Source organism: Benincasa hispida, chromosome 11, assembly GCF_009727055.1.
Source record: "Benincasa hispida cultivar B227 chromosome 11, ASM972705v1, whole genome shotgun sequence".
Classification (NCBI taxonomy): Eukaryota; Viridiplantae; Streptophyta; class Magnoliopsida; order Cucurbitales; family Cucurbitaceae; genus Benincasa; species Benincasa hispida.
This window is the reverse complement of record NC_052359.1, coordinates 51151335-51175242: the sequence shown is the minus strand read 5'-3', so window position 1 is coordinate 51175242 and position 23908 is coordinate 51151335.

Sequence of the window (23908 nt, the reverse complement as noted above, 5' to 3'; positions counted from 1 at the left end):
TTATTTTGTGAGGTGAATGCATGGAGGTCAAAGTTAGGCTTCCTTCTTCTTCTATTCTTTTCAATTTTTAGTATCCTTAGGTTAGTTTTTCTTTTTGTTTTGGGTTGTAATTGATGGATTGGAGATTCGTTCTTGATTTATCTATGAATTTAGAGGTAATCTCTATCTAATTTCTTTGAGCAAGAGCCTTATGTTAATTTCTTGAAGGTTTTTTAATTAATTTAACTGTACTCTTGTTAATTCTTTGGATGGATTCGTTTTAATATTGATAGAGTTTTGATGAATTCATCTGAAAAATTAATTTGTTGAAATTCTTGTTTGCAAAATCATCATAACCTGTTCAATATTGATGGATTAAGTTGCACGTATTAGGATCACATGTCTGAAGCCTAGAATTTTTCTGACCTAAAGCATGTATGCCCTAATATAATCTTTTCCAAATAAATCATGCTACAAGATATGGCTTTTCGGCTTGTAGTATGTCTCAACAATTGAACCCTTTCTTAATGCTTTTCAGTTTTAACTTGTATGTCGCTGAGAAGGAAAAGTTTTAAACTGAATTAGGGCTAATTTGGTTTAACATCGAATTTGGCTAATTGGGCTATTAGATTTTTTATTACGTTGAGGGATTGACAGATTCAGTGTCTAATTGATGCCAAATGGAAGAAATTACATAGAAACTCTCTCTTGATCTAGAAATTAGATAGACTCCTATCCTAAATTACATTTACCCTTTTCTTTCAATTTCATGTATTTATCCTTTCCATATCGAAACCCCCCATTTATCGCTCTAGTTATAAAATTAACTTAATGAAACCAATTGTGCTTCTCTGCGGATCGACTCGACTTACCACTATTGCTACGTTTTAGTAGTAATAGGAGTAGTTCGGTATTATAAATTTTCTTTTGATTAGACTTGAAGCTTATTTACGACGTGAGTTTCAGGCACTGTCAAATAGTTAGTTTTTTTTCATAATTAAATTAATATAAAGGTTATATTAGTATACTTAATGGTTTAGGAGTCCAATCCTGGTCCATAAATTGCTATTTAAATTATGCATTTGATGTATAGTTTAATTTTATTATATATGTCGTAGTGTATACCATATCGTAAAATCCCACCATAGGTTATGCATTATTCATGCATAATTTATATTATAAATGTTACAATATATAGTTGCATGATTTTATTTTATAGCATGCTCATACATCATATAATGTAAGTGTTATACTATATGTTTACATGCACAATAACATTGTCATGCATCATTTATATTATAAAAGCTATAATATATAGTTTGATGTATGTATGAATGTTATTTTATTTCATTACTTTAGTATATATAAATGTTATGCATGTTAAGTAATGAAATGGAGATTACATGAAGCATGTCATTACTTTAGGTAATTTTATAAATGTTATAATTTAAAAAAGTATGATATCAAATGCAATGAATGGTTTTAATTGGTTTCACTTATTTTGTAGCCGCTAATTAAATAAAATTAAAAATTAAAAATCAACAATTCAAAGTTGCATACAAACTTAGGTTCAAATCACTTTTTAAAATAGTTTAAAAATATGATTCACATAGACCTAAAATCACAAAATTTCTAATGGGATTAGAAGTTAGTTTAATATTTTAATCAATTTAATAGGATCAATTTGGTTTTAATAAAAGATTAAAATTGTAGTAATCGTGTCTATAAGAGACTTTTGTCTAAGGCTAATTCTTTCTAGACTGGGGTATTTAAGCTGACAGAAACAAAAGACCCCAACTTGGGAACTGACCTAGAAGGTGAATTAGATAGATTTGCTAGAAGCATGCCATTGTGATTAAAGTTTGTTAAAATGTATAACGAACATTAATAAAAAATGTTTAACTATCCAAAGTAACTGTTACTGTTGGGAAAACTTAAATAATCACTTAGTAAAAATATTTAGCTATATTTTTCCTAAGTTAAATAAACATTAGGTTTTTAAAATACTAAATGGGAGGAAAAAGATGTATGCTATGCCATTTTAACTCACGTTTCTCCCTTAATGTTCATACCGTGAGACTCATGTTTGGCTTCGAGGCGCCCCTAGGAGCATCCCCTTTCAGATGATGTTTGCATAGGTTAGTATCAAGGTGAATGGAGAGAGTATTTATAGTAAGTGGGAAAGGGATGTGTGTTAACATGTCCTACGGTCTCCTTCATTAGTTTGCAACGTGAGATCTTCTTGCACGGTCTCGAAGCGTCCTGGGAACGTCCCCCATCGAATGGTTTGTGCATTAGGTAAATATCAAGGTAAACTCCAGAAATGGATAGGATCAATTTAGTTTTTGCCCCAATCGGTTTTTTTTCCTACAGTTGGTGCATTGGGGTGGAACTTTAGGTTCTAAAATGAAGGGTCATACTTATAAGAAATTTTTAAGCTAGTTAATAATTTCTTGACCAAATCAATGATGACTAATTGTTATAGGAATAAGAGTTATTCTGGTGTAATAATTAGTCGAATCTGTCTCAGTTCAGTGATAATTGACTACCCTTCGATATCTTCTGTCCTAAATCACTAAAGCATCATTGCAAAAGAATTAATTGTTAAATGGGGTTCATTTAGTTTGTGCTAAAATTGATTGGATGTTTTCGATTTATGATAAAAATCTATTATAGATCAATTTGTTTCTTTTCAGCAAAAAATGTCAAATTGTATTTTTTCGTTACTTGCCTCTACTTGTTTGATCAGTTTTAATTATGCAACTTGGAAAGATTTGATTAAAACTTTTTTCGTGGTTAACGACCTCAACATCGTCTTGACTGATAATTGTTCTCAAGTCCCAACCCCTGATGCAACACGAAATGTTTGTGATGCATATGAAATGTGGATGAAGGCTAATGATATGACCCAAGCTTACATTTTGGCAAGCATACGTGATGCCTTAGCCAAAAGATTTGAGAGCATGGTTACTGCACATCAGATCATGAAATCAATACAAGAATTAATTGAGTGAAAGGTTTCATAGTTTAAGAAAAGTGGGGTTGATGATGAAGAAACCAGTAATGTCAGCTCCCTCGATAAACTCTAGTCCATATTGAATGTCAAGGGACAAATCTTGCCGAATCTTGTGAAGTTAATCAACGAGGATTGTCCTCTGAGATAAAATTTGGTGTTTATGATATGGGTTATGGAGTTGATCCCATTACTCTCATGAAAAGGAGGAACAACGAAGAAAATAAATATGATTTATTTGTCCTAGAGTCGTGCTTAGTAGATAATGATGATTTTGCTTGGATAGTTGATTTAGGAGTTACTAATCACGTATGTTCTTCATATCAGGGATTTAATTCCTGCAAAAAAATTGGTAGCTAGAGAGATGACTCTTAGAGATGGTATAGGGGCAACACAGTAATTTTCTTGCCTAGTTGTACTTATGAGCAATTTTTGTAGAGTCAATGCACCGTCAATTGGTTATATCCAATGTGAAGGATCCCAAATTGAAGGGAACCATGAGTAGTGTATTTAATATAAATCACATTTATATGAAATTTAACAAATATGAATCCAATTCATATTAATAATATTTGAATCTTATTAAAATATTTATTTCCTCTCAATTAAGCTACAATGTAGCAAATACATTATAATAATTATATCACACGTAGTTAAAATAACTTAATTATATCATATATAATTAAATCCCCCTATTAATGTGAATAATTCCAATTAATCCAAAAACTGATTCTCATTTAATCATATTGAGCAACTAAGGGGGCCTCATGGATCTGTAGCTTGAAGCTTCAACCGTACATAAATAATTAATCAAACTCTTTAATTAAATTATTCATCATCCTTAACTGTCGAGCACTCTACTAAAGACTAAAATTTGTTTTGCCCCTGTAGTTACATCTATCTCGTTAAGTACCATTGATACCTCTAATGAACAATAGATCATAGTCCAACTATGAATAAACCCTGTTGGGATTGATGTTCTAATTCTCCCAGAGTCTCGTTGTTTGTAAAGATACACATTGTTTGATGAATAAAATAATTGTTGTTTAATTCTGGCATTTACTCATATCCAATAAATAAAGCTCCATGGTTATCTTATGTAAACTTAAGCATGTATATGAGATATACAAGTGGATCATGCCTTAAGTGATAACCTAAATAGGTCTGTTGTATAAGAACTAAGGTGGGATACCTGATCCTAGTGACAGTACGGATACGACCTGCTTTGTAGAGGTTTGCAAGTGTTGTAAACTACTACAGATGGTAGATCCTAACCATTCATGTGGAAACATGCGAGCGGGGGTGTCCTATACAAAGAGTTTGTATAAGACCAGACCAGACCACGAGATGACTAGACTCTGTAGATAACGCTGTTGATACTAGAGACTTAAATCTTACCTAAACGACCATAGGCGACACGACCTCAATCCTGAGTGATTTGGGAACTCTTGCCTTTGAGGGCGGTCCTTTGATTAGTATAGGTGAGAGTGGCCAGATTGCCAACTCAACATGCCTACCTTTTTGGGGACTTGTCTGATATAGGATTTGGGAACTCACTTACACAAATGGAATTCACTCCTTCCCCAAAGCAAGGGTAAGTAGATAGATTGCTCCCTTAAGGGATGATTCCAAGGCTTAAACATAGTGGCCACAACTTCCCTTTGGAAGAGAGGACTCAGTCATAGTAGGACTATGACATATGTTCATTAGAGGATTAAGTGGTACTTAAGGAGTTAGATGTAACTATAAGGGCATAACGGGTATTGGTTGAGCTGTACTTACGAGCGATCTGTGAAGGGTTGTCGCACTGTTGATTGGTTAAGATGGACACATAATATATCTGTGGTAAGGAGAGTTCAACTATCCATCTTTAGTGGAATGCCTGGCAGTTAACGAATGGTGGATCCCATGACTAAAGAGTTTAATCAGTTATTTACGTACCATTGGAGCTTCAAGCTGCACATCCATAAGTAGCTCAATGGATTCAAATTGAGGATCAGTTCTTGTTGTTGATTTGAAATGTTCAAATTCACAAGAGGTAATTCGATTATATATGATACGATCGGTATAGTGTATGAGATACATCAAGTGGACGATTAATGTAAATGAGATTTACATTAATTGTCATGGAATTGAAAAAGAGCTATGGTTTATATGTTTCATGAGATGAAATATTAAAATTATAGGTTATAAATATGTAGATAATTATCATTTATATTTATAATAATATTAATTATTGGATAATTATCCCTTTTTCTCTAATAACCAATTGAGTGGGAGGTTATTGGTGGTTTCATGGTAACCGTGAGATAAAAGGAAAAATGTTTTCCTAATTTTAGTGATAAGTGATTTTGAGATTTCCAATCTCGGAAAATACTCACAGAGAAGTTGTCAAGCAAATCAGATTTACTAAGTGACAACTTGAAGTTAGCTAAACGATCGTGGAATGTTCTTACACGATAGACACTCAGCTACACGATGAGCTAAACAATGGCATAGATTTTGCTAGAGGAACGCATAGCTTTTCCTAAACGATTAGGCATCAACCTATACGATAGGTTGATCCATCTCCCAGTTGCTCAATCGTTTACACGATTGTGGTTCCTCCGATTTTCTGCCTGAAACCCACCCTCTGGATTTTCACACTGAGAATACCAAGGTAACCTTCTTGGTGGTGTCATACTCAACTCCACACTGTCGAGGTTTTGTAGAGGCTGTTCGCGGTGTTCAGGGTGTTCGTGACCTTGGTGATTGCTTAGTTCGAGGCATGATGATCGTGCAATGTAGCGGTCGTGTTGGACGAACGTTCGTGTGTTGTTGTGTTGCTGTGATCGAGCATTCATGATCAAGGAACTTGAAGATGAGTTTGCAAAGGTTTGTTGATTCTTCCCTTGATCTGTAGTAAAACATGTTGTAATTTCTATTTTATGCATAACCGCATGTTTCCGTTTGTGATTGTAATTGTAAAGTTCATATACGATTGAAATTTGGAAAGATGCTTCCGCTGCTCATGAAAATCCTCGTGTTCGATTTCCTTCAAACCCATCTTGGGCCTGGAGAGGGTGTGGCACCACATTGTTCAAGCCCAGGAATCAACCCTTAAAGGAGCAATTTATCTACTTACCCCGACCTCGGGGAAGGAGTGAATTCATTCTTGTGTAGTTGTGTTCCCAACTTTCCAATCAAATGAATCCCCAAAATGGTAGGCTTGTTAAGTCGACGATCTGGCCACTCTCACCCATATAAATCAAAGGAACACCCTCATAGGCAGGAGTTCACTACTAACTCTGGATTCAAGTCATGTTACCTATGGTCATCCTGGTGAAATGTAAGTCTCTATTATAAACGGTGTTATATAATGAGACTAAATGTTTTGTGGTCTGGTCTTAGACAAACTCTTTTGTAAAGAATATCCTCACTCACATATCTATACATAAATTATCAGGATCAGAAACCATGAAGAGTTATGAGCTAAGATTTTATGGTAAGCTTCTTGAGACATTTTTGGTAGAAGGAAGTATCGTAAAATAAGGTTTAGAACTATGAGTAATCTAAGCTGTAAGTTGGATCTAGATTCTAGGGGTAAAAAGGGAGCCCGAGGTAGAAAAAGGAACTATTAGAAAGGCTCCTAAGCAATTAAGGTGAGTGTGACATTGATTTTAGTAACTCAGTAGATGTTGTGAGTGTTATAGCTTTGATAATTAACACATAGTGTGAGTGTTATAGCTTTATAGTTAACATATGTTGTGAGTGTTACATTGCTTTTAGTAACTCAGTAGATGTTGTGCGTATTATGTTGCATGAGAAAATACCATCCCTGCTAGCATGATAATTTTGCTAGGTTAGTATGCGTGGTGAATGTATGTCACTCCAGAGCATCATTTGTTAGCATGATAGTTAGGTAAAGTCAGTATATTTGGTGAATGATACGTGCTTTATTAGTTAGAAAGTACAGTAGAGTCCATTGTGAATATTTACTTAAGTTAGAAGAGAAGTGCATCGTAAATACTGTAAGCTATATATTATTGCTGTGTACTATGATGGTGATTATGCCCGGATGAGTTTATGCTAAATAAAAATGTTGCGGAAAATTTTACTTCTGGCTAAATTATTAGTCGTGACGACCGACGAGAAATATGGTCAAGTACCTAGCATGACTAGAGGTGTAAATAAAATGTCGATGTGCACATTGGCGGGAATGTGGTCATGAGGTTTCATAGATGATTGTATTGATTTGATTGATAGATATATGATTGCTATGTGTTGATATTGGAACTCAAATTAGTAGCTACGTATTATGCCATTTGATTGCACTTAAGCTCTAGTGTGAGTGCCAACATGTGATTGATTTCCTAAAATGATGATTTCAAATGTTTTCATCTTTAAAAGAACCACCTCACTGGGCTTAGTAGCTCAACTCTTCAAAATGTTTTCTTAAATTCCCCCCAGTAGCAGAAGATGAGGAGTTCCAGAATGCTACTAAGTCAAGGTCTGCCACGTGCCCCAATTACACTTTCGGAGTTTTTTACGGTTGTCGTTGTAAACTTTGTTGTTAAGTCCTTAAGTTGTAAAACATTATTAGAGATGGGCCTACTTAATCCATTATAAGTTTATCTCCTTGACTTATTTATCTGCAGTTATATAAGTTATAATTATGATAATCAGAGTTATTCCGCAAGAATATTAGGCAGTAAGTGTCAGCTCAAGGGTTGATAACTACTGCAGTTGCACCCTCTCCCAGGTTGAGAAGGTGGTCTGGGGCGGGGTTGACAGGGCATCATTCCAACAATCTCCCACTTCTACTAAAGCAAGTGAGTATGTACATAAACTATACAAAACGAATAAACTAAGGCACAAGGCTTTACATAAAGTATCTCCCACTTGCCTGTCAGCACAGCGGTCCTATGACCATGCTCTGAACGTGACCCTCAAACACTGTAGCCGTTAGAGCCTTCGTAAATGGGTCAGCAATGTTGTGCTCTGAAGCGATCTTCATGACGATCACATCCCCTCAATGCACTATCTTACGAATCAGATGATACTTCCGCCCGTTCATTTATCGCGCCTATGACTCCTGGGCTCCTTGGAGTTCACCACAGCACCAGTATTGTCACAATAGAGAGTGATGTTTTTACTATTTATTCTTTCTATTTCTGATTCATCCATAAAGACTTGCCATCATATACCACGATCCTTTGTATAACTTCACAGTCAGTCTCGAACTCAGAATCATGTATCATGAATCTTGTATTGTGTATCATATTAGCTTAGGTTTATTTTCAATGCAATTTATTTTATTAACACAACTTTATTTTACCGCACTTTAATTTCCTGTACAAACACACAATATTTATTAATTATAAAAGCCGATCGCATGTATCATGAAAGTAACACATTAACGAAAAAAATCCCTGTGTTCGACCTTGGATTACTCTGATAAACATGCGTTGGAATTATACTTGGTTTCAGTGCAAGAAACTTGTGACAACGCATTACTCCATAGCATACTACAAGCATATAGTTAACAATGCATACATCTAGAAGTAGTATCGCATAAATTGTGCATGAGCAATAATACAGCATAACATTCCATCTTTATGTCACCAAGTTTATGTCTTTACGCATATACATGTTCGCTCTTTCATATTCATATTTTTTCACATGCTGTAAGATATAAAAATAGCGTTACAAGTTTATGGCAACATGAGCTTGTAGCACATTATCATGCATGCACAGTACACAATCAATCTCATGTCAACACTCAACACATTTTCATCATCGCATTTCATCCATAATTCCACATCTTAAAATAACGCACCATGTTGTTGGCACCGTTTCCGGGGACTTCGGCAAAATAGTGTGCTAACAGTAATTTTTTTGATTTCTTTGCAGACTCTCAATCTTTGGCGAATTACGACCCAAGATTGAGAGGACGTTCAGATGAAGATTAAGAGACCGCCAACAACAACAGTCAGATAAAGAAGACATGGCGGAGCACCTGAAAATGGAGCACCAAACGAAAAAAACGTCATGGTGAATCCAATTTTTCAGGCTAACGATCGCAATAGGCCCATTAGGGACTATGCATCGCCAAACCTCTATGACTTCTCTCTAGGAATCATGAGGCCTACCTTCGACGGAAGCCGATTCGAAATGAAGTCGGTGATGCTGCAAATGATCCAGACTGTAGGACAATTCGGAGGACGACGTGGCGAGGACCCGCACGCCCACCTCCGTAGCTTTATAGAAATCTGCACTACTTTTGTGTTCCCGAACATCTCTGCCGAAGAAGTTTGACTAACTTTGTTTCCATTTTCTCTTTGGGATCAGGCAAGAAAATGGGCGTATTCCCTCGAGCCGGGAGAGATCACTTCATGGGAACAGGTCATAAAGAAATTTATGAAGAAATATTTTCCGCCTACTGAAAATGCTAGACGAAGGAAACTCATAACTAATTTTGAAAAAGACATGGACGAATCGCTTAGTGATGCCTGAGCAAGGTTTGAGAAGTTGGTCTGGGATTGTCCACATAACGAATTTCCAGACTACCTTCAGATGGAAATCTTTTATAATGGTTTAAATCCCGCTTCGCAGACCGTTGCTAATGTGGTAGCCGCTGGTGGTCTACTTGATAAAACGTATGATGAGGCTAATAACATCTTGGATCGCATCTCCAAAAACCACGAGGATTGGAGAAAGAGTGATTAGAGACTGAAAATAAAGGATAACAATGCAAGTAATGGTGCTATTGCTTCACTACAGAATCAGATGACCGCAATGATAAACTTAATTCAAGGAATTACGATCAGTAGCCCAACACCGCAAAATGGGCAAGTAAACGCAATTAGTCAAAACACCGCAAGGTGTGCAACTTGCAGTTATGGGCACGCAACGGAAGAATGCCCATAGAATCCATAGTCTATTTACATTGTGAAAAATAATCCATTTTCGAATACCTACAACCCCGAGTGGAGAAACCACCCAAATTTTGCATGGAAGAATCAGCAGCAAAATTTCCAATCTGTGGCACAGAAAGAAGGGCCACCTGGATTCTTCTCGCAGAACAACGGTCAGACAAGTAATCTAGCTAGTAGCTCGCAACCGCCGTAATCATCCTCTTTGGAAAGCTTGTTGAAGCAATATATAGAGAAAAATGAAACTGTGCTTCAAAGTGAGGCTATGTCCATCCGCAATCTAGAATTACAGATGGGCCAGATTGCAAGAGAGCTAAAGAACGGACCGCAAGGGGCTCTGCCGAGTTCAACAGAACTCCCACGCAGCTCGGGGGGATCAGATAAAGAACAATGTTAGGTTGTGACATTGCGGAGTGGAAAAACTGTGGAGGGAGAAAGAAAGGAGCTGGACCGAACTTCTCCCATTGCGTTAGAACCAGAAATTGCGATGACACAAGAAGAAGAAGGAGAAAAAGAAGCAATAGAGCCAAAAGTTGTGTCCACCTCAAAGCCAACAGAGAATGGACCGTGAAAGTGCAGTTACCACCTTTCCCGCAAAGACTAAAAAAGAAAAAGAATGAAGAGGTACAGTACCAACGCTTCCTGTCTTTGTTAAAACAATTACATATTAATATTCCATTCAGTGAAGCGATTGAGGAGATGCCTGCCTACGCGAAGTTTCTAAAGGATATTGTAACCAAGAATAGGGGAGCTGGTAAGTTTTCCACGGTGGCTTTAACACAGAGTTCAAAATCAATAATTCCACCGAAGATGAGCGATCCTGGGAGATTTACTATACCTTGCTCCATAGGAGGACTGTACATCGGGCAAGCATTGTGTAACCTTGGAACCAGCGTCAATTTGATGCCTCTGTCGAACTTTAAGCAACTGAATGTGGGGCAACTTGTGCCCACGACCATGACTCTCCAACTTGTAGATATATCTCTGGTGCATCCAGAGGGGAAGGTGAAGGACGTTCTGATCACCATCGGCAAATTTATCCTACCAGCCGACTTCATCATCTTAGATTACGAAGCCGACAAAGATGCGCCCATCATTTTAGGGCGACCATTTTTATCAACAGGTCATGCCCAGATTGATGTGCATAAAGGGGAGATCATTTTGAGCATAAATGGACAAAAGCTCAAGTTCAACATCATCCGTGCCATGAAATTTCCTGATGAAGAAGACCTGACTGACTCAGACAACGACTAGAATTTGATTGAAGAAGAAAAGCTTGACGAAGAGGATGAAGAAGAGGATGGAAGTGCATCCATTGCTGCTTGTAATGGGATCATAAAAAGAACAAACAAGGAAGTTGAAATGATCGTATCTCAAGAAGAAGAGCCAACAGAAAAAGAAGAATGAAAAGCAATGCAACCGTCCTTAGTAGAACCACCAACAATGGAATTAAATACCCTGCCGAACCACCTAAAGTACGCATTTCTGGGGCAGAATGAGAAGCTGCCAGTAATTATTTCCTCCAAACTTAATTAAGACCAGGAGAATGCGTTGATGAGCATTCTAAGGAAACATGTGCGAGCAATTGGCTGGACACTCGCCGACATTCGAGGAATTAACCCAACCTACTGTATACACCGAATTCGTCTCGAAGAAGACCACAAAGAAATGATCGAACATCAATGCAGACTAAACCTTACGATGAAAGAGGTCATTAAAAAGGAGATCATTAAATAGTTAGATGTAGGTATTATTTATCCGATAGCAGATAGCACGAGGGTCAGCCCCGTGTAGTGTGTGCCTAAATAGGGTGGCATGACAATAGTACCGAATGCAAAAAATGAGTTGATACCTCAAAAAACTGTCACCAAATGGCGTATTTGCATGGACTACCGCAAGCTGAATGCGGCCACGAAGAAAGATCATTTCCCTCTACCATTCACTGACCAAATGTTAGATCGTCTAGCAAGAAATGACTTCTACTGCTTTCTGGATGGCTATGTCGGGTATAACCAGATTATGATTGCTCCAGAAGATCAGGACAATACCACATTCACTTGCCAATATGGGACTTTTGCTTTTTGTCGCATGCCATTTGGCCTTTGCAATGCGCTGAGCATGTTTCAAAGGTACATGATGGCCATCTTTTTCAGACTATCTTGAGGACTCTGTTGAAATCTTCATGGATGACTTCTCTGTTTGTGGGCACACATACGAAGTTTGTCTTGCCAACCTGGAGAAGATACTGAAAAGATGCGAGGAGACGATCTCGTTCTTAACTAGGAAAAATGCCATTTTATGGTAAAGGAGGGCATCATGTTGAGGCACAAAGTTTCTCGGGATGGGTTGGAGGTGGATAAAGCAAAAATAGAAACAATTGAAAAACTTCCACCTCCAACAAGCATGAAGGTTGTACGAAGTTTCTTGGGACATGTTGGATTCTATAGACGCTTTGTCAAAGAATTTTCGAAAATAGCACGACCACTGAGTGCGTTGTTAGAGGCTGACAAAAAAATTTGATTTTGACAACAATTGCCTCAACGCATTCAGGATTTTGAAGGATGCACTGATGACTGCACCCGTGTTAATCGAACCTGATTGGACACTTCCTTTTGAATTGATGTGCGATGCAAGCAGGTATGCGATGGGAGCAGCTTTGGCACAGAAGAGAAAAACAATCTTACATCGCATCGCATATGCGAGTAAGACGTTAAATCCTACTTAGACCAATTATACCACAACAGAGAAAGAGCTACTTGCGGTAATTTTTGCGTTGGAAAAATTTAGAGCATATCTGCTGGGAACAAAGGTACTCATCCATACTGATCATTCGGCAATAAAGTATTTAATGACAAAGAATGATGCAAAGCCGAGGTTGATCAGATGGGTTCTCCTCCTTCAAGAATTTGACATAGAAATAATTGACCGAAAGGGAATGGAGAACCAAGTTGCGGATCACTTGTCTAGACTGGAAAACCCTGAGGTTGACCACAATGAGTCAGAGGTGAGTGCGGTGTTCCTAGATGAGCAGCTGTTCCATATTGAAGAACTGCCTTGGTATGCAACCATAGTCAACTATGTGGTTTACAAGAAATTTCCAGAGGATTATACTGACCACCAGAAGAGGAAACTCAAACATGAATGCAGATATTATTAATGGGATGAGCTGAATCTGTATAAAAAGGGGGCAGATCAGATTCTGCGACTATGCGTACCAAATGCTTCTCAACAATGCATATTATCGCAATGTCATGACTCACCATATGGTGGGCACTTTAGAGGATAGCAACCAAGATTTTACAAAGTGGATTCTTCTGGCCAACATTGTTTAAGGATGCAACTGACTATGTAATGAAGTGTGATCAATGCCAACGCACAGGTAACATTTCATGGAGACATGCAATGTCGATGAACAATATCTTGGAGCTTGAGTTGTTCGACGTATGGGGCATCAACTTCATGGGACCATTCCCTCCCTCGAATGGTAAACATTATATTTTATTAACCGTCGACTATGTATCCAAGTGGGTAGAGCCAGTGACATGTGCCGCAAGTGATGCGGTGGTAGTCTCTCAATTCTTGAAGAAAAACATTTTCATTTGTTTTGGCACTCCACGTGCCATAATCAGTGATGAAGGATCCCACTTTGTCAATCATACTGTCAAGGAGCTACTGCGTAAATATAACATTCTCCACAAAGTGGTCACTGCATACCATCTGCAGATGAATGGTCAGGCCGAGGTGTCCAATCGAGAAATAAAGCTGATACTTGAGAAGGTAGTAAGGCCTTCGTGAAAAGATTGGGCAACAAAGCTCGATGATACATTGTGGGCATACCATACTGCATTTAAAACACCCATAGGTATGTCCCTATATGCGTTGGTATTTGGTAAGGCGTGTCATTTGCCTCTGGAGCTGGAATACAAGGCATTGTGGGCGGTGAAGAAATTAAACTTTGATTTTAAGAAAGCAGGAGAAGAGAGAAAACTTCAACGGGTTGAGCTGGAGGAATGGAGGATCAACGCATATGAGAACGAAAATATTTACAAGGAGCGCATAAAGCACTGGCATGACAAACACATATGCGGCAAGAACCTCCAAGTTGGGCAGAGTGTTTTACTATTCAACTCACGATTACGACTCTTCCTATGAAAACTAAAGTCACGTTCGTCCGGACCATTCATAGTTAGACAAGTATTTCCACATGGCGCGGTTGAATTATCAAATGATGACGGCACCAACATATTCAAAGTTAATGGGCAGCGAGTAAAGGCATATCATGGGGAAGGTTGGCATCGCCAAGTCGACTCCTTAGAACTAAAGAACTTTGAATAAAGAAGGAAGTAGGTGGTCCCTGCATTGTCAGACGAGTGAAATCCATCAGGGATGAAAGTTTTGGGAATCATGGAATCTTCATTTCTTCTCTACTAACTCAGAATTTTCAATTCACTCTATCCTTTCAGTTGTTATCAATTCTCATTATTATTAAAAAAAAAGGGAGATTGCGATAACGACTTTTTTTTTTGTTTAAAATAATTTGACCCTCTCTCTTTTTTTCTTGCAACGATCGAGGCATAGGATTGTGGAGATGTTATACGAAGAAGCAACTCATCAAATTCTGTCACCGCAATCCAAAGAAGATAGATCGCCGTAAAGAAGAATGCATCAATATATAATGTGGGCGATAGCGCAAATTTGGGGGTGTACTCTTCCTTAAATTTATTTCAAATTTTGCACTAACGCATCACATTTTAGTTTTAAAAGTTTTATCACCGCATCCTCTTTGATTACCACAATCATTTGATATGGATAAATTTAGTAAGTTACCGCATGCTGTTTCTTTGCCAATTATGATTTCAATGATGAGAAACATACATCTATTTCTTTCGTATATACTAGAGTCAACTTAACTTTAAGATAGTCACCTCATGAAATATTTCTAGAAGTTAGGGGTTTGCTAGTTTTCTTTCAAACTCTCTTTACGAAGCTTTCTAAGAACATCACATAACTTATTTCAATCTTTTGGCAATGAGGACATTGCCACATTTTAAATTTGGGGGTGAGGTATTTATTTTCCACCTTGCTATTGAAAAAAAAAATAAAAAAATACAAAAAATATGGAAAGAATTTTTTTTTTTTTTTTTTTGCGAATAACAACTCCAATGTCAATGCAATGGGGAAACCCATGTTGATAAGAGTTAAGTTGAGAAAGGCACTTACCCATAGTTGGATGTTCGCATGACACACGTGGGGGCAAGCCAAAACAAAGTAATTCGCCAGGATCAATGCATAAATAAATGACCGCAACTCTACTGCCAAGAAGGTATGAGTTTAGTCTGAGAAATAGTGCATTGCTCGTAGTTGGATGTCTGCATGAGAAAAGAGCAATCACAAGAAATCAACGGACGAGCGCAGCATTACCGCAAGGCTTTGCGGTGATTTGTGTTTGCAAACATCTGCTCGAGAAGGATTGTCGCATAGAGCCGACGCAACTTGGTGGCCGCATCTGGGTGAAAGGCATAAATAATCACGATGGGACAGAAAGTTGATGACGGTCAAATCCGAATTAAGTTGACAGCCTCTAATAATAATAGGTACATTCAGCTTTTCGGTGACAAATATTTGGCGCATCAGTTAGGGAATTAAAGCCATCCCATCTGTGCAATCATAAGAGAGGAGCCGCCTTCACCCCAAAGCTCTATAAATATCAAAGGCATCCTTCAGAAAAGAAGTTAACGAGTTCACCTGATTATCGATTTAAAAGCTTTAGCCTTGTCCATAGTTTTCTTTTATTTTTAAGGCGGAGCAAGGGAAGAGTAGAGACGCTGGAAGATCGATCAGGGCAACTCGAGAGATAACCTGGAGGCGTAGAAGCAGAGAGCAGGACGACCCTCACGAAAGCGAGATTATCTTTTGAACACGAGTAGAAGAAATAGTGTAAAAGCTTAGGAAGCAAGAGATTGCTACTAGGCTCTTTATTCTATTCTTGCATTGTTATTTTGTACTTCATCTTTATATTTATAAAATGGAAGTTCTTATTCCACATTTGTTCACTCTCTTAGCATGCATGAGTAGCTAAACTTGTCGAATGGGTTGAGAAGAACTAAGATAACATGACCTAGGATGTTCATTGCTTGCGATTATCTTGTGTTATGATGTGCCAAACATCCCTTTAGAGCTACTCGAAAGAGAGTTTAAAGAAAGAACCTAAGACCTAGGTTAGAATCTAGACTCGATAGAGCAAGATTAGAGTTGCATTAACAAGGGATAGGGACTTAGAGATAAGCTCTGTTTGCCAACCTGTATTGCATGCATCCTAGAGATAAGTATGATATTATGTGGTTGCCTTATTCGTGTATGTGTCATTTTGTCAACACATAAATAAGAATAGAGGCTTATGTGTAGATCTTATAGACTTATCGTATATATCACATGCATTCTAGTCTTAGAAGTCGTGGAATTCGCACCGAGAGGTGGTTTACTGTTGTATACATGTTGCATGATTGCAAAGCATGAACGCATCCTAGGGAGTTTTAGCCAAAACCTTTCTTAACCCTTTCACCGCATACTCATCGCATCTTTCGTTTTATCAACTCTTTTTGAACTCTACCGCATTTGTTTATTTTCATTACCGCGACAAACAAAACCAACACTTATTTGAGTTACTGGTTACTGCAAAGTTTTCCTAAAAATTACCACCACAACCTGTTTTCCCAAGTCCCTGAGTTCAATCCTAAACTTACCAGGAAACTCATTGGGGTTTACACTTCGATTCCACTGAGAAAACTTGAGTGCTCAACGCATTTTCATCATCACATTTCATCCACAATTCCACATCTTAAAATAACGCATCACCTTGTGCAGACCACCACAAGATCTTCCTTACTATTCTCTTGGTGCTATAGATTGAGTTGTGAGACTCAAAATAAGCTAGAATCAAAGGGAATTTGGAGATAACTCACTGCAACAACCCAAAATGAAGAACATCTTCTTCATCCGAATTTTTCAAAAAAAAAATTCATTCAGTTGCATCACCTTCACTTCACTCCAATTTCTTCAATATATTGCAGACTATCATGCAAAGAGATTTGTTGCATGGGATGCAGCTCATGCTTGGAGTAAATGAAGGAAGAGGCGGGTTCTTTGTAAGCTATTTTGAAGATGAACATAAGAAAACTCATTTTTCAATTTTTGTGTACTTTTCAATTTCCAAAATCCAATTTTGATTTTAAAATCATATTTTATTTCTAAAAACAAAATTTATTAATTTTACAAATTAATTTCATAAATTAATTTTCTAATTAATAAATAATTATTTAAACAATTTAAATAATTCTAATTAATTTAATATCCAATATTAAATTTAATTTTTATAAAAATTATCTTCATATATTTAAATTTATTTTCTCCAATTCTATTTGATTCTAATTTGAACGTTTCAAATTAACTTATCATGCTACTCTAAGCTAATCCATTTCGAGCTAGCAGAGGAGGACCTTGTGGACCTGCAGATCATGGGCTCCAACGATCCGAGATTAATCGGCTAAACTCATTAGACCGATCTAACCCCCATTCGTTAACTAATGGGTCACTCCACTAAAGGTCATAGTTGAACTCCCCTCACTGTAGATATATTATGTCCACTCGATCTAACCATAATTAGTAAGTTAACCCTTCACAGGTTGTTTGTAATAATGGTTGGGTCAAATCTCTGTTCCACCCCCAAAATTACCTCTTGTTCCTTAAGTCCCCACTGATCCCCTGATGAACAATTGTTTTGTGATCCAATCAACAAAACTGAGTCCCTCTCGGGCCAATGAGAGGGTGGTGCCCTTTGTTCAAATCAGCACTTAAGGGAACAACCTCTTTACTATCCCTAAAGCAGGTAGGAGTGAATTCCCTCTTGAACTCTATGTCCCCAGCTATCTATCCAGTCTTACCCTTAAAATGGCAGTCTTATGCAAATCTTAGGGTAATCCCGAATAAACAGGAGTTCATAGTTAGCTCAGGATTAAGGTCAAGTTACCTAAGTCGTCGTTTTAAAATAGTCAGTCTTAAACAGAACATCGTTATAAAGTAAGAGTGACTCATTTCGTGGTCCGATCTTGTACAAACCCTTTTTCACATGGATACCCCCACTCCTCATGTCCAACATGAACGAATTAGGGTCACTTCGTTTGTAGCACTTTATAATTCCTTGTAACAACTACAGAGCAAGCCACATCCAATAGTATTACCAGAATAAGGTACCCAACCTTATCCATATACTATAGATCATTTTGACTTTTTACTCAAACCTGATCCACTTTTATGTCTCCACATAAAGTTCAAGTACTCATCCAATAGTCAAGGGACTTTTAGGTTTATTGGATTTCTATTCAAGCAATATATCTATTCAATAACACCTTTATTGAATTTTCAGAATAAGTTCCATCGTTTACATACCACGAGTTTTAGGACATAAAACCCAACATGCAAAACACCAAAAAGCGTCCAGTAAGGAAGTGTAAACTCATCATCGAACGAACAATGTCCTATAAAGTTCTGTTTCTCCTTTCCACTACACCATTCTGCTGAGGTATGCCCGGCGCTGAGAGTTGGAAAACGATTCCATGTTCTATCAAATAGTCCTGGAATCCAGAATCCAAAAACTCTCCACCTCGATCTGATCAAAGTTTCTTAATCCGTCTATCCAATGCATTTTCAACTTCAATCTTGTACTCTCTGAACTTTTCAAAGGATTCAAACTTCCGTTGCATCAAATAACCATACCCATACCTAGAGTAATCATTAATAAAATTGATAAAATACTCATAGCCTTCTTTGGCTCGCACATTCAATGGACCACAGAGGTCAGAGTGGCTTGCACATTCATAGAAACACAGAGGTCAGAATGTACTAACTCTAGAGTATCTTTGGCTCGATAACCTTTTCCTACAAAAGGTCTTTTAGTCATCTTACCTCAAGGCAAGATTCGCAAATCGGAAAAGAATTTTTTTCTAACTCGTTTAGAAAGCCATTCTTCACCAACCTCTCAATTCTATTGAGTTTGATGTGCCCTAATCGAAGGTGCCAAAGTTGGGCATTTTCTTTTGGAGAAACGTGTTAACGTTTATTTTGAGTTACGACAGTTTTAAACATCTCTATGTTATGGAGGGAACTTAATGCTAACGATCTTAACACATATAAGTTATTTTCCAGTTTTGCTGTACAAATTTCTACTCCATCTTTATGAATAAACACTTTATCCACATTAAACTGAAGAGTATAATTACATTGTAACAAGCACTTTACAGAAATTAAGTTCCTTTTCAACTCGGGAACTATAAATACATATTTTAAAATAAGAAATCTATTTTGTACAGTGAAATTGATTCTTCCCACTGCCACAGCTGAGACGACGTGTCCGGTGCCTACTCACATCATCATTCACCAGCCTCCAGCTGCCACCAGGATCTAATCCCCTGAAAAGAAAAGCAAACATGATTAGTGGCGCCCGAATCAATTATCCAGGCAGAATCATCATTCTCCACTAAGCAAGTTTCTAACACCAATAAATCATATTTACCTTTGTTCTCCTTGGCCGCCTTCTTTTCCTTCAACCAGTAAGGACAATTTCTCTTCCACTATCTGTATTGGTTGCAGTGGAAACACTTTCCCTTGTCAACCGACACTGGACGCCTATTTTGCTGGGCGATAGGTGGTTGGTTAGCAGGTGCCTTCCTCTTCTTCTTACCACCCTTCTTCTTCTTCCACTTTCCAGTGTTAGAAGGAGAAAGTGCAGACTTAATCTCTGAGTTCGAACCTCGATGGAACATCTTTAAAGACGAGGCAACATTTGCCTCACCTCCCCTATTCTCCTTACTTTTCAGTAAGGATTGATATGTCTGCAAATCGTTGAAGAGAGTAGTAAGGGTATAGTCCACTTTGTTAATAATCGCATTGCTAACAAAGTGGAGGAAGCTTTCTGGCAACGAATGCAGGACTATGCTAACCTGACTGCCCTCATCGATCCTAGACCCATTCATCTCCGCCACATTGAATTGGACCATCATGTTAAGCACATGTTCACGAACAAAGGTGCCTTCCTCCATTTTGGAATTCAAGATGTATTTCAGAGCCTCGTGCTTGAGCTGTCTAGACAATTGTCCGAACATCCCCCGCAGGGACTTCATGATCTCACCCGTTGAGACCATGGGCTCATGCTTTTTAGCCAACACGTTGCTAAGACTGGCCAAGATATAGGCTTGGGCCTTCTCATTTGCTCGTGGCCAACGCTCATAGGCCTCTTGAACATTTCGAGCGACGTTAGGAGGTGGAATAAGAGGACGCTCCTCCATAAGGGAATACATGAGATACTCGATGATTAGTATAGTCGTGATCATATGTTTCCAACTAGCATAATTTTCATCAGTTAACTTATCAGCGCAAAGCAAAGCAATTGTGGTTGTAGCCATTTTAAAACCGTTGTTGAAAAACGAACAAATTTTTATAAGTCTTTTGCTAAACAAAATTTTAAAACCAATTAATTTTAGCAAAATAGTTTCCAAGTACCTTAAGTGATAAGACTTCTATTTTGCACAAAAACTTGATGCGTTATTTTATGAGGTGAAAATATGGAATGAAATGCGGTGATGGAATTGCATTGAGCAACAAGTCTTCTCAGTGGAATCCAAGTATAAACCCCACTGAGTTTCCTGGTAAGTCTAGGTTCGAACTCAGGGACTGGGAAAACGGTATGCGATGGTAATTTTCAAGAAGACTTTGTGGTAACCGGTAACTCAAATAATTGTTTGGTGTTGTTGTTTGCGGTAATAAAATAAACAAATGCGGTGGAGTTTCAAAAAGAGTTGATAATACGGGAGATGCGATGAGTATGCGGTGAAGGGGTTGAGAAGGAGTTCGACTAACACTTCCTAGGATGCGTTCATGTCATGCGATCATGCAACACACATATAATAGCAAACCATCTCTCGACGCAGATGCTACAACTTATAGTACTAAAACGCATGCGATATATGCGATAAGTCTATAGGACCTACACATAAGCCTCTATTCTTATCTATGCGATGAAAAAATGACACACACACAAATAAGGCAACCACGTAATATCATAACCTATCTCGAGGGTGCATGCGATGCAGGTTGGAAAACAAAGCTTATCTCCTATCTCTTGCTTATGCAGATCTAATCTTGCTCTCTCGAGTCTAGATTCTAACCTAGCTCTCTCAAGTCTTTAGGTTCTTTCTTTAGACTCTCTCTCGAGTAGCTCTAAAAGGGTGTTCGGCACAGCATAAAACAAGATAATCACATGCGATGAAGATCTTAGGTCATGTTAGCTTAGTTCTTCTCAACCCATTCGAAAAATTTAGCTACTCATGCATTCTAAGAGAGTGAACAGATGTAGATAAAGAAATTCCAATGTATAGATATAGAGTTGAAATACAAAATAACAATGCAAGAAGAGAATAAAGAACCTTGTAGCAATCTCTTGCTTCCCAAGGCTTTTTACACTGTCTTTTTTACTCTGATCAAAAATAGTCTCACTCTCGCGAGAGTTGGCCCACTCTCTGCTTTTCCACGTCTTTGGGTTCTCTCTCGAGTTGCCCTGAGCGATCTTCCGACGTCTCTTCCCTTCTCTCGCTCCACCTTTTAAATAAAAAGGAAAACTATGCACAAGGCTATTCTAAAGGAGAAATTCACTAACTATCCAAACTTGCTTAACCCCTTTTCTGAAGGTTGCCTTCGGTATTTATAAAGCTTCGGGGTGAAAGGCGGCTTCTCTCTTATGATTGCACAGATGGGATGGCTTTAATTCTCTGACTAATGCGCCAAATATTTTTCACCAAAAAGCTGAGTGTACTTGTTATCGTTAGCGGCTTGTCAACTTAATTTGGATTCAACCGTCATCAGCTTTCTGTCCCATCGTGATTAATTATGCCTTTCACTCAGATTCGCCCACCAAGTTGCGCCGGCTCTATGCGGCAATCCTTCTTGAACAGATGTTTTTTAGCACAAATCACCACAAAGCCTTGCGGTAATGCTGCGCTCGACCATTGATTTCTTGTGATCGCGCTTTTCACCTTATGTCAATGCGTATTCTGCATAAAAATACAAAAGTTAATTGTTTTTATGCAATGAACGCATGTGACCACAATGTTATGTACTTCATGCTTTTTGGATGCAATCTAACATATTTTATCAATGCAAATTTTCATTGTTTAATAACTTAGCACTGTAATAACGTGCATTTCTGCTTGTTATCACACCCCTAAATTTAAACAATGCTTGTCCTCAAGCATTAGCTAAAGATTTCCTTTAGAAAGTCAATTGCAATCTCTTTTCCTAGATTTCTCAAGGATACTCCATTCAAATTCTATATACCAAAATTTCCTTAATTTTTATTCAAGTCTCTTCTTAAAATATTTCTAAGACCTAGAGACCGCAAGCTTAACCTAGGACTTTACTAGATTCCAGGACATCGCACGATTTATTTCAAAAAAAAAAAAAAAACTTTTTTTCACTGGGGTGTCAAATGATTTTTATCCTTGCATATTTTTGACATTATTATTTTTTTTCTGACCTTGCACTGATCCAAGTGCCTCACCTTTATTTTGGCTTGCCCCCATGTGTGTCATGCGGTTATCCAACTACGAGCAAGATGCTCTTTCTCGGACTAAACTCATACCTCCTTAGCAGCGAAGTTGCGGTCATTTATTTATGCTTTGATCCTGGTGACTTACTTTCGTTTTGGCTTGCCCCCACGTGTGTCATGTGAACATCCAACTACAGGTAAGTGCCCTTCACAACTTAACTCTTATCAACATGGGTTTCCCCATTGCGTTGACAATGGAGTAGTTATTCTCAATTTTTTTATAGAGCTAAAACTAGCAAGGTCGAAAATAAATACCTCACCCCCAAATTTAAAATGTGGCAATGTCCTCATTGCCAAAAGATTGAAAGAAGTCATGCGATGTTCTTAGGAAGCTACATAAAGAGTCAGTTTAAAAGAAAGCTATCAGACCACTAACTTCTAGAAATATTTCATGAGGCAACTGTCCTAAAATTAAGTAGACTCTAGTATATACGAAAAAATAGAAACATGTGTTTCATCATTGAAATCATAATTGGCAAAGAGAAAGCATGCGGTGACTTACTAAATTTATCAGTGTTAAATGATTACGTTAATCAAAGGGGATGCGGTGAGAAAATTTTTAAAAATTAAAATGCAATCGATAGTGCAGAATTTGGAATAAAGTCAAGGAAGAATACAACCCCCAAATTTATGTTGTCACCCGCATTGTTTGTTGATGCATCTTGCTTTGCGGCGATCTTCTTTCTTTGGATTGCGGTGACGGAATAAAGTAGTTGCGTCTTCGTTAGCCTCAATCATTGCAAGAAAAGCAACGAGAGGGTCAAATATTATAAAAAAAAAACAAAGCGAACAAAATCGCTCACCGCAATCGTTTTTTTTTTTTAATAAAAAAAGTAGATATACGATAATAGATAATAACAAGATGATAAAAGATCATGAAGTATTGATGTAGGAAAAAGGATATTCAAAAGGATTGCGTCCCTGGTGAGGTTGAGTCATATAGTACTCAGGGATTGCTTATTCCAAGCTGGGCTTTTCACGTCTTCGATGACTTTTTCTTCTTTTCTTTGTCCTCTGGAATCTTATCTGCCTTAATCCGGAGTTTTTCTCTGTTAATGTTCATCACAATCTCCCCCTTGCGCACATCAATTTTAGTGTGATCGGTCGAAAGGAATGGTCGTCCCAATATGATGGGCGCATCTTCGTCCGCTTTATAATCCAAAATGAGAAAGTTTGTTGGCAAGATGAATTTATCAATTGAGATTGCGGCATTTTTCAACTCTTCTTCAAGATGTATTCGGGATCTGTCCGCAAGTAGGAGAGTCTCTGTTGTGGGCGTGAGAGTGCCAATATTCAATCGTTTGAAGATTGATAGCGGCATTATATTTATACTCGCCCCAAGATCAT